We start from the raw sequence: 16,840 nt of genomic DNA on the forward strand, positions 1-16,840 counted from the left end.
TTACTTTCTCTTAACCCCCGAATTTTGTAACACATACCTCTGGTTTGCTTCTTCTTAGATAAAAGTATGAGCGATTCCATGTAACTTGTGCATCTGGTGTCTCACATTTTACGTTTCTCAGCTTTGTCTGTTGTTATTTCTGCAATACCAAATCATCATTGGCCTTATTTTAAAAAAAGTTATTAACCTTTTAAAAAATATCAGGAAGGAGCTGAATTACAGATTGGTATTGTTACTGTTGATAGAATAGTCAAAATAACAGCCCTGTAGAAAAAAAAAAATGAGTCATTTATCTGAAAATAGGTTTATCTAGTAAAGCAACAGCAGCAATCCCCACTAGTCTCTCCCACCCCCTAGTCATGTGGCTGTGAGAAACCAGGTGAAATTATCATTCAAGACAACAAAGCTTTCCAAGTTATGTTCATGTCATATGTCATGTGTAAGGAGCTTTCTCAAGTTTTGTAATTTATCTTATCCTGAGAGTCAATAAGGCTTTGTAGCAGAAGATCCTGGAACTTGCTGACTTTAGCAGTGACTATGTTAAACTCCATAAGGCAAAGACTCGGTCCTCCATAAAGCTCATGGTACAGCAGCTGCTTAATTTAGACACAATACGCCATGGGTAACAAGATATGGCAAGTAGCAGTTAGGAAAGGATGCTGAAAGAATTTTTTTTTTTTTTCCCACAGTTACAGAGATAAGCTGGTCATCCAGCCAGTGAAGGCATCCACCTTCTTGTCAGCCTAAGGGTATCATAGACCTTCGTTAGCAGATGCTTGCTGACTGAAACATAGACCTTCTACAGTCTTATCAGAAAAGCTAATAATTTAAACAATTTATTGCACTTATTGTTAGATTTTAGGTGTCTAAGTCTAAAAGCAAGCCTCTTGTACATTGTAGAAGTATATTTCTGTGTCAGTATCTACAAAATATCACTACATAGAATTATTTCACAATCCCTAATCTGATCATTACCTTACTTGCAGTCAGTGTATTAACACTGACTCCACCAAAATATTTCCTGTCAATATCTGCATTAGAAACAAAATCACAGCATTGTTAGATTGGTGTAATAAGCATGAAGTTATTTTGGATATGGAATTGCTCTTTGTTCTTCTGGGAGAACTCAAATTACAGTTTGAAGTACAGCTAAACTCTTTCTCATTATGTGCTGTACAGCCATATAAATTTAGTGATCATTAAATCTCTTACAAGGGACCTAGAATACAGTTATACCCCCTCTAGCCTATTGATGGATAATAGCAATGAAAGGATTGTGATATAGCTTTGCTTCCACTATTATAGTAGAAAGTGCATTTCAACACTTTATATTCCCAACTACTTGCATTTACAAAAAAAAAAAAAAAAAAAAAAAGGTGGCTTTTAGTATAAATCACTATTATTTCATTGATTTAAATTCAGCTGTGTCAATTTATGTCCAGTCTATTGGTAGTTCAGGTGAAATGAATTCTGTCCTTAATTTGTATTTTGAGTTGAAAAAAGTCCCGTAACTTCTTTCAAATTAATGCTAAGTTTAAAGAACATATATTAAGTGATAGAGGTGTTTACTTTTTGTGATGGAAGAAATGTGGCAGGGACATTTTTTACAAAATAAAAATGTGGAGGATTTTCTTATGGTTAGTAATCATTAGCACCTTTCTTCAAATTATATCTTTTGATGTCAGTGTCTTTGTGTCTTAAACATCACAGTGTGAAACAATGTCTTTCATTTTTGTATGAGAATGTGATCTTCTCCTATGATTTCATTTGCATTAGTTTTTGAACACTGTGAGATGGTAAGGAGCAGTTAACTCTATGTGCATCTTCCTTTAGAAAAAAAAGATCACCCTTTAGAAATGTTTCTTATATCAATCTGTATTTCTAATACATGTAACTGTACACCGAGAACTGGATTTAAATTATTAAATTCATGGTGATTACATGGATTTGAATAGCAGATCTAGTAGCAATAATAGGAAACATTCTGGACTACAAAGGAATGTCAGATGGTATTAGGAGATTGTTCTACTTATTGGTCTAAGGAGTCAGCAAAAGAATTGTTACTCCAAGATGAGTGACATCAGGGACTTCATCAAAATTATATTGCTTCTCCTGCTAATAAATGCTGAGTAAGGTAATGAAAAGTACTAACGGTAGAAAAGTGCTGAAGAATCATAAGCATCTATTCGAATGCAAATGGTATTTAAATTCAAAAAGGGAAGAAAAATTAGGAAAGCCAGTACATTTAGTGCCTCTCAGTGCACTTCAATGTTCAAAACTCACAAGGTAATGAGGTCAAAACCAAAAACTGTCAAATATATGGCACTAAACAAAACATGAAGACTGAGTGAATAAGAGTGTCAGGTTCTGGTGAGCAAATTCTGCTTGCAACTCATTGTAAGCTGGAAGAAATGGAAAGACAACATCCTCTAGTGTTTAACTTGAAACTTTTACATCACCTCTAGGAAGAACAGCAGGTACATTGTACAAAATATACTCCCTTCGGTAGTGTCATTTTAAATGACTTAGAGAAAAATTAACAGAAAGAGGAAAATGTTCTGCTACCTTTGTTGTTTTAACCAGATTTACAGCAAATACAGGACTCACTGGATACCTAGTATAAAAATTAATGGATTAACAGCATGTAGTTCTGTTCTTCAAACTGACATAGTAAGAGAAAAAAAAATCCCTGCATATAGCATATCACTGTTTTCACATAGCAAAATATGACCATTTGAATGGTCATACCCTGCATTTGTTGAGTGTTCACAGGGATTCATATCTACAGTGGTCTTTCTGATCTGAGCAAAATATACATTCATTTCACCTGCTCAGGTGCTACATACTGAAAGAATTGAACCTAATATAGTTAGCATCAGTGCCACTGAATGGAACTAATTTGTGTTTCCATATCTACCACTCCTAATACAGGCTGATAGCCACAGGTTTTGTGTCTGCAAGTAAATTTGAATGAGTATAAAAGTGACTATCATTACTGTTTTGAACTGGTAGGGTTCTCTGTAGATCCCATCTGGGTATAATGCTAATACAGAAATAAGTAACAGAAGTTTTTATGTCTTGGAGTCTTTCTCATATCTCCAGACAGGCAATTATCAAGAAAAATCATGTGCAGGAGAAAGATGTTGAGAAATGAGTTGTCAGTAAAGACTTTATTAATGGAGGGTAGGCCAACATATTAATTATTTGCTAAAGCATAATTTTCCTGTTCTTTGTTTTTGTGCAAAGTCATGTCTTCTTTATATGGATTGGAATACTGTCTGATAAGCCTCCTGTCTCATTGATCACGCTTCTGCATATGCACTATAAATGAAAAGTCATTGGATCACTTCAAACAACAACAACAACAACAAAGTTATCATGGTGTTAAGCATAAAGTTATTTGTTATTTTGCTAAAAAAGAAAATCCTATGACAAAGGGTGCTGAAGTACTTACGAGACTCTACACCAGGGATTGCCATGTAAGTTCATTGAGCTCAATTTAAATTTGATTAAATTGTCTTAGGTGATAGGATTATTCAGGCAGAATCAAGGGCAGAAAGGGTAGAATGAAGCCCACATGACTGGGAGTACTCAGAGAAATGCTATATTGTAGCTGACCTTTCTCAGGTATTTAAAAGTGTGGAAATAGTTGGGCCTACTTTCCTTTTTTTTCCTCGGCCAAAAGTGTATGTAAAAATGCTGATAGTGACATTTGTAGGATAAGTGCATTTGGCAGTGAATTTTGGAAATTGTGTTTCATTAAAGTTTAATGAGCACTGTTCAGGAAGACTGCAAATACTGCTCTGTGCTAATGTGTCACTGTAAAAATTGTCATGTGCCAGACAGCTCAAAGATAATGATGCTCAAGGATAACATTTCTTTTTGTCTTTTTTTCTCCTAAAAACTTGTGGGCTAGATGAAGCATTCCTACTGTCTCCTCCTAATCCCCTTCAGTGAAAGGCTTCATTATGACAAGCAAGTAAAACATTCATACATTTGTTAAATCTCCTTATCTTGTAAATAACCTCTAATTCTTGCATCGCTGAATGACCAGTCTTCATATGCTGGGTATTAATGTAACTGATGTTTGATGCAACTCTATAATGCATTATATTCTCATTGGAAAAGATCGCGACGCTACTGAAATATAAAAATGATATCTGAAGGTCCCTTGTCTTTGTTTTAAATTGAATCGGACAATACCTAAAAAGTGATAGAAAGCTATGTTGGGAGTTCTATATGTATTTTTGGAATTTGGTTTATAAGCTTTTGTTATTATTCAGTCAGAGAGTTAGATTCAAAAGGCAACCTTCCTGCTGCTGTCTTATACCGCTTTCAGAAAACGAAGTGTTGTCAATCTGTGGGATAATGGTTCATTGCAGTTATTTCAAAAGTAATATAGATTACCAGAAAGTAGAAGCAGCTGTCAGGAGGTCTGACCAGATAAATGGGATTCATTTATGCTCCATACACTGCTGCATGTGAAACAAATCAGGAAAGAAATATGGTTTCTCTGTTGCCTTGCAGTAACCTGTGTGGTTCTCAACGGGAAGGATGTGAGTCTGTTTGTAACTTTATATGAATCAGGTAGCAGGTAACTTGAGACCAGCCCAGTGCTTTTCTTAAAGCAGGTGCATAAACTGATTCAACAGGAGCCGTGTAATCATTGGACCTTCATAAAAAACATTGTGGTTGGTGAAGTTATATTACACAGAGCCTGAACTGATGGCTTAGACATTTGTGGTTTAATAATGATTTTAATAATTTAACCATGAATATTTAATAGTAATTAGGTTTTAACACTTCATATTTTTTAAAAATTAAACTTTGCAATTTTCAGTATTTTCTTACCTCTTATTAAGCATTAATATTTGATTTGTTTAAAAGGCTTTTTCAGTAAGATTTGAAAGTTTTAAACCACGTTAACAAGGAGGTTACAGTTTATTCTGTATAATATATATTTTAATATGTGCCAGGTATAGATACTTTATTTCTGTAAAAGATATTAAATGTCGCATTTTCCTCCAGGAAATAGTACAAAGAAAAGTAGAGTGATAAGAATGAAATCCACCTTGTGTCTCACATATGAAGTACTAGTCTAGACCCCTATCCTGCATGAGGAGACTGCTAAACTTTGCTGCTACATGGCAAGTACTACTACATTTCCACATGGCAGGAATTTAGCAGAATGCATACGAACACATACAAAGCACATATACAAAATAAGCTCAAATAGATCACTACTAATTTCCTGACAGTACAATATATTTGAGATTTTCAGCCAACATTGCTTAACCTAACAGAAAGGATTGAAGCATGGGTAAGATCACTGTAGAAAGCATCTCATATGAGAAGGCTTCTTACAGTGCCAGGTTGCTTAGAGTTCATTACAGAGCAATATTTTTCCCTTTCTGTTGTTTCTGATCATCTTCATGAAACAAAGGTTAAATTATTGAATCAATCAAAGTGGGAGTGCTTGAGGCTTATAAGGTTATATTTGAGAAGATGCTTTTCAGTATTTCGGGGACAGTTTTAGCAAAAGGAGGAGTTTTACTGTGTACTGAAGCTCCGTAAGGTTATGAAATGGTAAGTCTCTGTCATATTTTTCTGTTCTCCACATCCTGAATTCTCATGAACGTGGACTCTGGCAGACTGTTTCTGCCCTTCCACAAAATATCATTTCTATCAGCAAGTTTTTCCTTTCATACTAGTTTACTTAAAAGCAGTATACCTTTTCAAATAACTTGCAAAGCTTTAAATAAAATTTTTATAGAGTGCATAGTGATTTAGATCCAGTTTGTGTTACCTAGTGGCAGACATAAAAAATGAGGCAAAGCAAAATTATAAGGCCTAGGAAGATTTCTGAGGTGTCATGACTGTGGACACTGCAAAATCCTACCCGCATTCAAAGGACAGCCCTGCACGAATACTGTTTTCTATATACTGGTATCCCTGGAAAGGAAACGCTATCATGAGAGCCACCTTAGAGAAACAATATGCTTAGCAACGATCTTGATCAACATGACAATTGAGATGATACCACAATAAGTATCCACACACCAAGATCATTGCTTTTCAACTAATTTCTTAAAGAGCCCTCCACACTTTCTAAGATTCAAGGGTACAATATATTAAACGGCACTTCTGTCCATTGTTCAAATACTATAAACTTTCAACGTTTAAATATCCAAACGCATACATAATAGAGGGAAACTCCTGTTAGTTAGGAATCAAGCAGTGTCTTGTTATGAACATGAGCACCTGACAGATAGTTTTAGGTTCCACCTAAAGGAACCATTCACACATGCTTCTGTATGATAAAGATTGGATTAGAAGCTTCTGTAGTGTTCTACCTAGACTCTAATATCTGATTTTCTTATTTATTTGCTTTGATCACTTGGTGTGAAAATTCAGTTGAAGTAGAAGCACCACAGCTACCAGTAATCATTTATCCAAGTATAAGTCCTTAGAGTTGGTCAGATACAATCTAGGAAACTGGTCGTAGATGATTTCTTTGTTCTTTTAAATTTCTGGAATATGCAGAATATCTTGAAAGTAAGATTCAAAAAATCATGAAAGTTATAAATAGAAAACTTGAGCTGTCTATTTTTGCAAAAGGCTACCAATTATCTGACCAGTATGCCCAGAGTTACTGATGATTCTGTTAAGATGAAAGCCAGTATTTGGTGGGAACATGCTAACATGGAGCCAAATATCTTGGTCACAGCTGGCATCAGGTTTTGAATAGGTGAAAATGATGGAAATGTCTTAGACCAAAGAAAATTAACTTGTTAATGATTCTCACGTAAAAGTTGATATAAGATGTTTATTAAGTGGACATTGCAAGACAATTATATGCATTTATACAACTTCAGCCAGGAAAAAAGGAACTGCTGTCAAAAAAAATACACTATCTTTAATAAACATTTTTTTCAGATTTGCATTAGATGTGATCCGCTTCAACTCAGAGACTTTAAATCCTTTAGTGACAGAAAAACAGATGTCTGCCTGCCTATTAAATGAACAATCCCTATATATATATTAACATAAATAAATCATATATCTTCGTGTTTTATTTGATCCAATACACATGGAAAAACTGCTTACTACAACATTCTGTGTGAAAGAAATTCCCCGTAGATTTCTAGAATAAGTACTTAATGTAACTGAGAGCAGCAAGATACAATCTCCTCTAGGCAGTCTGGATTAAATGAAATAGCAATGTTTTCCATGGAGGATTTTTTAAATCCAAACTTGAGTGCTTTATTATTATGAAAGAAATGTAATTAACACTTTATATTTCTTATCTTACAGCACCTTGAGGGCACTAATTGTCCAAAGCTGTGTTGTTACACCTCCTCTACATAGAGCTAATGTTAGACTTGGAGGAACCAAAGGCTCTGACATAACTGGACACATGGCCAAGGAAGACTCTCCTTTAGTTCACATTGTCAAACCTGTGTGCATGGAAGGAAGCTGTGCTAAGGGCCTATCATTGCCCTTGCCAGATCTGAGTACAGTGGATGACTTTGTAACCGTATCTGCCCTTGCATTCATCTGGAGTTGAGCTGGTAGAGCAAGAAAATCAAAAACTCCTAAATGAGCAAGGAGAGGTGGTGGTGGGTTTTTGTTTGTGTGTGTGTGTTTTAGTTTTTTGGGGGTTTTTGTTTTGGTTTGTCTTTTTATTGTTTGTTTGGGGATTTTGTTGTTTTTCTTTTCATCTGAAATGAGGTAAAGGGAGAGGGATTTTAAACTGCAGATGTTTAAGCAACAGTTTTTTGACAAAGGACCAATTGCAGGATTATAAGGTAGTGTAAAGCGATTTGCACAAAGATAAAAAGGGTAATAAGTGAACATATTTAGGAAACAACTGAGTTAAAATTGCAGGACACCTGCTCTACCTTTATTCTGGAGATTACTAAAGCTGAGAAATGTTTTGGAAAAAAAGGCTCCTATTTTCATAAATACACTCTTCTAGATGATGTCTGGGATGCCCTTGGTCCTGTCAGAAGTCTTCTCACATTTATCATGTCTAATGTCAGCAGGGTCTTGGACAGAATTTTTTGGTGAGAAAGACTTATACCTGTGACCTTGATGCAGTGCTAGCCTTTCTATTTGATCATTTTTCTTCTCTTTGTGACAGATTTTGAAAGCACAAGGTAAGAGTTTCTGATGAATTCAGTGATCTTTTCTCACTGAGATCTCAGCCTTTTTTGACAGGTGAGTGAGTCACTTTATGAAAACCATGACACCACTTACATGAATCCTAGTTACTTTTATTGCAGCATCTATTTCTACTCTGCTCTTGATGAATCAGCTTCATTCATTCAGCTAAGATCACAACAAAATTGATTTCTTAATGTGCGTATATCAATAAAATTACTCTATTTAGCTCATTGTATCTGAGCCAACCTGAGTGTTATGCAAGTAATTTTGGCTTGTCTAATAGTCACTAGCAAGAAAAAATCTTGTTGTAACCCATACTGACAGTAATAAAGAAATCCAGACAACCTGAAGGATCTCTTAGCATCCTGACATTGAGCCAGTGAGCTATAATAACACCTGAAAACACAAAGGTTGATCTGAGGTAGAAGTGTAGAGGGCATCCATCCTAAGTACAAAATATTGTCACTGGCCTTAAAACTGGAGAGGGAAGAGAAATATAGGTGTGGCACGGAGGGAGGGAGCAAGGAGAAATATTTGCTAAGCAGAACGCTTTCTTGATGGGCAATTGACCACCTGCAATGGAGCAATTAACAGAACTTCCATCAAGCTTGTGTAACTGCACTGATACTGTCTTATGCCCAAAAATCAGTACAGTGCTTGTGGGTAGTTGTGTCAGTGTTAATTAGTGTAACTACTTAGTTTGGATGTAGAAGTGTTTCAAAATACTGGGCATGGATCAGGAGAAAAATAAATGCTACACCATAGATTTCTGCTCCTTATTTTGCAAAGTGCTGAATGACCAGTGGAAGAAATGTTGGCACAAATACTTGTATAAATTCAAAAGCAAATTTCCACTCTACTAAGTTTTTTAAGAGCTGATTAGGAAATTACAGGTTCTTTTTGGTGTTGTTATTAAAATTCATTCACTCTGGATTTCAGCATACCAATCTGCTGCTTAATAATTTGTTATTTTTATTATCTGACTGATATAGGCAATTTCAGAGCAAGGGATGCAAGACTGTGGTAAGATAAACCGAAACTCTAAATCTGACTATGTATGGTGTGGATATTTGTATCTGCATTCTCTAGTTTAAGATGTTTATTTTTTCATGAATGTAACTTACTTTGAAATTAACTTTTACTTTAGAGACCAATTTTTGCATGAGGCTTAAGAAAATAGGGTCTTTCTTAATCATTGCTTCTCTCTGTAATATTCTGCTTTCAGTTCAGTAAAATCCCTGTGTGCCTTCAGAGGGCTGAAGATGAAGTAACTAGCCTTGAAAGTGAATTTTTTTCTGATATTAGTGGAACTGTGTTATATGTTTCTGGGCACACTGGTAATAAACTACACCTCCATATTGATTTCTTTAGCACAGATATATGTCATATGTTGGTGAATGGTCTTATTAATATTCATTAAATTCTAAATAGCTCTCTTTCTAATGTATCTATTCAAGAAATGAATAATTCATGCATGTATAGGAAGCTCAGTGCTGTCACTTACGGCATAGACCTTTGGTGATCTAAGAAGGTATTTGAACTGAAGGACACTCTAAGATGTGCAACGCAAGTGAAACATCGAACACTCCTCAGCTTCCTACTACCAAGGGCATTTTTTAATGTTGAAAAACTCAATGACTCATCACTCTTCTTAAAGCACACATTCTCAAATGTGCTTTAGTGGAATTGTACATACAATTTACATATGCACAGAAGCTACAATAGTTATGGTTTGTTCAATGTATAAAAGGCACGCGGGCCACTTGTAAAGCTTCTTATCTACATATATGTTGGTAATTGGTGAGAATGGTGGGTTTGGAGAACATGATATACATGCAAGCTACCGTCACAGAAGGCAGGTTTGCACCGTAGAAGACACTCATGTTATTTTTAGTCCTGCCTTAGGCTTTGTGAATCTCTTGCAGCAGATCTTAGCTTCTCAGTGTTTGGGAATCCCACATCTCAGGTTTAGTCCCCACTCCTAGAACAAACATCATAGCTATTTGCTATGTGTTTGGGAACGGTATTTTTATCTATACAATGTTTTGTAAGCCTTTTTTCATATCTGGTATCAGGATGGGCCAAAACTGTAGTTAGTTTCTGGCTGTACATGTAATACGACAGATGTTTGTATGAGTTATTGTGATTAATTACATATGATATAAAGCTATGACTAATAACACAATATTTGTCATTAATTATTTGTAAAGCAAAGGTGCTAAAAGCTGCTGATACAAAGTCAAAATTATGTCTGATAATATATTGGTATCTGACTAGATGTCTTTATTTGGAATAAATTGTGCCTACTTCTTTGAGGTCTTCTTATAATTTTTCTCTTTTCTTATTAAAAACAACAATCTCAATATGGCTTCAGATGCTAAAGTGAGGAGTCCAGTATAAAATAAACAGAAAACATAAACCTGCTCCTTTGTTTCTGCACTTATAGTCATCAAGGGTACAGTCTGGAGGGGCAATAAAAAGGCTCTGTCAAGAACATCCAAAGGCGTGTAACAGCCCTTATACACAAGGTTATACAGAGGCTTAAAAAGCCCTGTGAATGTTTTCTTTCACAGCCATGTTCTCATCCATGGTACACTTTCCTGTGTGGTTTGTCTTGATGTTTCTCTACGACATGCCTCCATTTCTGATTAGCTTGAACATAGCACTTAATTTAAATTAAAATATTTCCCTTCTTCCCCTTAGAGGACTTAAAAGATGGAAATATCCAATTATTTGGACTTTAGCTAGAATCTGAGAGACTGAAAGAAGGAAGGGAAGCCCAGTGGTCTACACTCTTGAACACCTTTAGTATTATTTGGATAAGCAAACTTAAACTTTATTACAAAACTTTGATTATCCTTTTGAAGTAGTGCTTGACATGGTGAAAAATCAGGATTTCAAGAAATACTGAGACTTAAAATGGGAAAAACACAAGGCATATAAAATGTGTCTTTCCAGTTTACAGTACTCAGAAAGCAAACTGGCTATGAAAGTGCATGTTTTATACTTTGTCACTTTTTCTTTTTTCTCTCTCTTTTTTTTTTTCCTTTAAGCACTTCTTTTTGTGACAGCTCATGTAAAGAAACAAAGTTTCACCCACTTTTGCCATACAGGATATTACAAAATGTCTATGCCACTTAGATGTATCTATGCCGTTTCTTAATCATAGCCTGCTCACACAAACAATCATAGTAGAAGAAATTCCTTAATATTTTCGCCTTTGAGAGCTTTGTGAAAAAGTCCAGCTTTGATATTTGTACTCAAGCTGAACAGAACTTCTTTTCATGTTTAGCATGCCAGACTTCTAACCTGATTTCAAATGTTCTTAGTGTAGTCATGCCTTGAGAAGAAACCAAGTAAAATAATAATTGGCATGTTTTGATAAGTAAATCAAGAAGACCAAGTTCATAATAGAATAAAACCAGTTTCATGTATGCAGAAAAAGAAAAAGGTTTTGAGGTTTTTTTGTTGTGGTTGTTTTTTGGTGGTTTTTTTTTTTGGCTTTGGAGAGGAGGAGGGAAAGAAGAGGAAAGGAGCACTCCAGAATACCTGCAGCATTATTGTACTCATGGTTTCTACAAAAAATACCGATTGACCAGCCTTTTGCTGGTCTATTCCTTCATTCCTCTTAAGACAGCCTCCTGCTAATGTGCTGTGCAGAGAAAACCCTTTCCTATGACATTGATGGTGAACTTAGAATTACTCCAGTAGTCCTTACACAGATTTTCAGCTATGTGAAAAACTGCTCTATGTTATGGCCCTGTTAATTTTTCTCACAAGTGTGTCCTGTTATTTGTTCCATTTCAGTCACTTTAATAAGAGGAAGACCAATATGGAAATTCACATGGAACTTCCATTACAAGGTTCAGGAATTGAATGAAAAATCATAAACCAAAAGTTCTCCTGTGCAGGTGATGCAAGATGATGTCCAGGAATACCTGTGTTTCATAGAGGAAGAAAGAAAAGAGAAAAGGTCTGAAACCACAAGTTTAAAAAAAAATAATGTGACAGTTCTGTCATGTTTCACAAAGAAACGACAATGCAGAAGGCACTTACCCCTTAAAAAATTACATAAATTTGACTTTGGAATATCTGTAGAAAATATCGCAATAATAATGTGATGTCAAATTGTCCTGGGGGAATTTCTATTCCTCCTCCACTGAAAACTTTTGTCAGATCATTAAAGACTTTGAAAGAGAAATCTGACCTCTGCGTCTTAGAGCACAGTGCTACAGAAAGCAAGCTAGCTAGGCAAACCAAAGTACTGGAGAGGGAAACATCTTCTGGTAGCCTCATCAGCAGTGCCTAATTGGTCACATGAAATAGTATCAAAGTGTTTGTTTCATTGTTGCTAATTACCTCATTTCATAGACATTCTGAGTTTTGCGCTCTTTCTATTTTGGTTTTGCTACAGTATGTGTGTATGCGGCAGTTCCTAACAGCTGTGTAAACAGAAATGTTTAAGTCTGCAGACATTCTGGAGAAAAAAGAAAAAAAGACCCTGGACAATTAGTACATTTCATTATAATTTTTTACTTCTTGGTGTCTAATGTTCACAGAAGAAGGATCACATCCCCATGAGATGTCAACCTGTTGTCTAAAATACTGTGGCACCACATTATAACTACTGCACTGGTGCAACTTGATCCAGAATAATTTCTTGCCCAAGTTCAGCCTGTCAAGTTAGAAAGACAAAGGAAAACAGATTGCTTTGCAGTCCATATTTCCTATATACATAACTGGGAGGCAGACAGGCTGCTTTGAAATAGCCCCAGATGCTGTGAGTCTGGTGTAGTTCTGACCCAAGGTCTGAACTATTGCTACTGAGGATAGAACGGTTGGTGCACTATGACCGTGAAACCTTTGGTTTCTTGTCTGGCATTGCAAACTAAAGCTAGAGAAAAATCATGCATTATCTTGAAAACAAGGGAGACAGACAGTCCTTCCTGACCTATTGTTTAAAAAGTAGCACATCTCATGCTTTCAGTTCACAAAAAGATGCCACAAAATTCAACAACCTTCTCTACCTCTTACATCTTGTAGAAGCAATTTGCATTCTGTCATGTTCTCTCACACATGGTGTTCAAAACAATTAAAATAAAATTGCACCCATTTTGCTCAGTGTAGCAGGCTGAAAATTTCAAAGATAAGAAGCACTTCTCAGCATGAGTAAACTGTGAAGTGCTTTTGAAAATAAGGTTTTTAATGATAATTGACATAAAAACCTTTATTTTCTAATACATTTCACAGTTTGTGCTTGTTGGAAAATGCATGTTTTCTTTGAAACTTTCTACTTGCTACACTGATCAGAAGTGATACATTTTCTTTAAACTGAAAACTAGTGAATATTTTTTTTCAATATATTGAAAAAAAATACTCTCTGAGGCTCACAAGAAACTCTACTAACTTTCCCCCCAGGCCTCATATTCAGATTTATCTGGGTAGGCTGTAAAACAGAGAACAAGAGGCTTATATAGACTGCAGTGCATCTTCTTTCAAGGACCTGAGAGAGGAAAATAACCTCCTCACTCCATAAATCTAACTTAGCTAGCTTGAATAAGAATGCTATTCTTTGTCCTTCTTTCAGCAAATAGCCCTCCCTCCTGCCACCGCCACAATCAACAATGTACATTGACAACCAAGGAACAGTGAAATCAATGGCAAATCAAGAAGTCTTATCTGGCAAGTTTTGCAAATTAGAATACTGATTTGTTTGGGCCAGAGGTTGACACCCATAAGTTTCAGTTTGTACAGATAAAGTGAGCATCATAGGTGGTGAGGTTTTTTAACAACAAGGCACAATAGTTAATATCCTCTGTACATAACCAATCTTGATATCACAAGTCAGACATAAAGTTGTATCATAAACAAATATATATAATTTTACAACACAAAAATAAATGGAGGAGGGGTGGACAATTCTTTGGTTACTTGAGCAAAACACTCAGTGATGTTAACGAGCTAAGTAAATCCTTTGGCAATGAGAACACAGGAACAGCCATTCCTATTCCCTAATAAGTTAAAGTACTGTTAGCTTGAACAGGTGTTCATTTCTGAGAAGAAAGACCTAAGAGAAAATTACTGAGTAAAATAAACTGTGGCACATATGGATGTTGTGACAACAGAGAGAGCAAATGCTTGCTGAAGATTACGAAAACTTTAAAAATGACCTTTTCGCAGCTGTGGATGTCAACAGTTTTAGTGCTCCACAAGAGTAAAAATATCACTGAAAACATATTTAACTAGTCAAAACCAGTTAACTGCCAAATTTAATTCTACTTTTGCTTCTCTTTCTCTTCCCATCCTCCTACTATACCTTTTTTCTGTACTTTTCTACAGGACTTCAGTTTTAAGTAAGAATTGAATCCTGATTTCTTTGAGGAAGGTAAGAAGTTTTTCTATGAGTTTTTGATTTAACCCTAAATATAATTTTCTAATACTTAGGTGTTCTGCTTCTGTTATTCATTCAATATACTATAGCTCAGAGTGCTGAGATTCTCAGAGGCTTTCCCACCTTTGTGTAAAACATTAAAGCTTTTGTTAGTACTATTCAGGCCTATTGACATCATAGTTGAGAATTTTATTACCTTTTGGCTTTTTCAGTGATTTTAAAGAATGAAAAGGGAAGCTTACAACACATAGCCTATAAGTAAACATTCTCCTATAATCTGTAAGGAATGTAATGATTTTGTTCATCTATTTTGGACAGAAAGGGAAAAAAATCACCCTTTAGTCTATGTTCTGTACATATGGACATGTGATATAGATTTTAATTGCATGGAGCCACAGCTAAAGTATTTTTCCAAGAGGTAATTGAGTCCATTCCCCTACCACGAACAGTGCCGGCTTTATCTAAATCACTCCTGCAGATGTCTGTCCAACCGTCTCCTAAAACTTGCATGACTGGAGTTTCTGGACTTTCCCAGGAAATCTATTTCCAAGTTTAACTATCTGTACTATTAGAAGTTTTTTCTTGACTTCTGACCCAAATCTCCTCACTAAAGTTTAAACCTGTTACATCTTATTCTATCCCCATCCTCTTTAAAAGTATTCCTATCCTCTTTAAAAGTACCTTTCATGTGTTTGAAGACCCTTATCATGTTTTCCCTTCAGACTTCTTAAGAATAAATCGACTTTAATTCATTAACTCTCTTTCTTCATAGAAAACTTTCATGTTTTCTTTGCTTTTCAACACTCTCCTCACTTTCCTGTGGATAAGCTGGAGGAAGTCAACATATTTTTTGAAATATGGTATCTTGGCTGGACATACTGGCCCAGCTGAGGGCTTCTTGTCTGTTGTGTCTATTTGTTATAGCATTTCCTTTTGTGCTTTAGCTTTTCTGATTTTTGTCCCTACATATTTACGTCATTCTTTTATGTTTGTTCTGTATTGTAATTTGGCCTTGTTTCCCTGCTGTGTGTATTTCATCAATGGATGTCATGTTAATGAAGGTCTCATGGGTTGATTATTTGTTATTCCTTATCTTCATATTGTGATATACAGTTGTACATTAAATGCAAAAGCAACTCACAGTTTGGTACTTAATAACTTCTAGGTGTTTGAATTATCTAGTTATCTTTTAATATAGATTTTTCACATGTATTCATTGTTTAATTTACCCTTACACATGACAAAGGTTCTGCTTGATTTTTCAAACTATGAAATTAAGAGAGGAAGGGGCTGTCAAAATAAAAAAATGAAATGAAATGAAATTCCAAATTTACAGCCTGTGAAAAGTGACACATCCACAATACTCACCCGGATTGATGTGATTAAGAAAAGAAGAAGAAAATTTTAAAGTGCTTAATTCAAACAATTTCCTCAAAAAGAGGAGCTAAGAAATAAGTCAGTCCACAGGCAGGATGCATGCTTGCTGGGGGACAAGAATTGCGTTACACTGAGACGGTACAGTGATAAAATCCTGAGACCCTGTTTGTCTCTGTTTCCTCTATTTTGCCTAATTAAGAAATCAAACCTACAGAGGCAAGGCCAGAGGCCGTAAAGTGTTCTGTGATTAATGACACATTTTTCTCCTTGATAACAATATTGAAAGAAATCTGTAATATAAACTCTTTACATTGTCAGGCCTAAATATTCTTTGAATGTTAATAAAAGTGTTTTATTAAAATATAAGTTCTGAATGACCTGTAAGACGGGAAGGAAAGTATGTATTCAGAGCCACACTTACTGACTTGGTCATGTTCATTTAGCATTATTCTAATATGGCTTAAACACTGAATATGAACTTAGATGACCTCTTACATATTCTGAAAGGAGAACTAAGATTCTTTTTTGCCATTCTTGCATAAGGAAAATATGCGAAATTCAACTTTTGCATTTATGACTGTGTTTAGTGTGATAGTATATGTTTATAGGCCAACAAAGACATGCTGTTAGAGACCCTAAATTGTACAGAGAGCTTATAATGATTTGGAAAGTCTGCTTACTTTTCCTTTTTTTTTTTTTAAATTTATTTTATACATAATTTTTGTTGCTTTACTTTGGGATGATGCAATGAAAGATCACCACAGTCTAGAATACCACCAGGTAAGCAGAAAAAGGAACATAGCTCTGTTTCTTATGTATCAGGTAAGTGACTGAATGACGTGAAGGTGATACATCTCACGTATAAACCAAATAACTCATACCTGACAGTGTTTCATGGTGGAAGTT

Source organism: Caloenas nicobarica, chromosome 2, assembly GCF_036013445.1.
Source record: "Caloenas nicobarica isolate bCalNic1 chromosome 2, bCalNic1.hap1, whole genome shotgun sequence".
In the NCBI taxonomy this organism is placed as follows: Eukaryota; Metazoa; Chordata; class Aves; order Columbiformes; family Columbidae; genus Caloenas; species Caloenas nicobarica.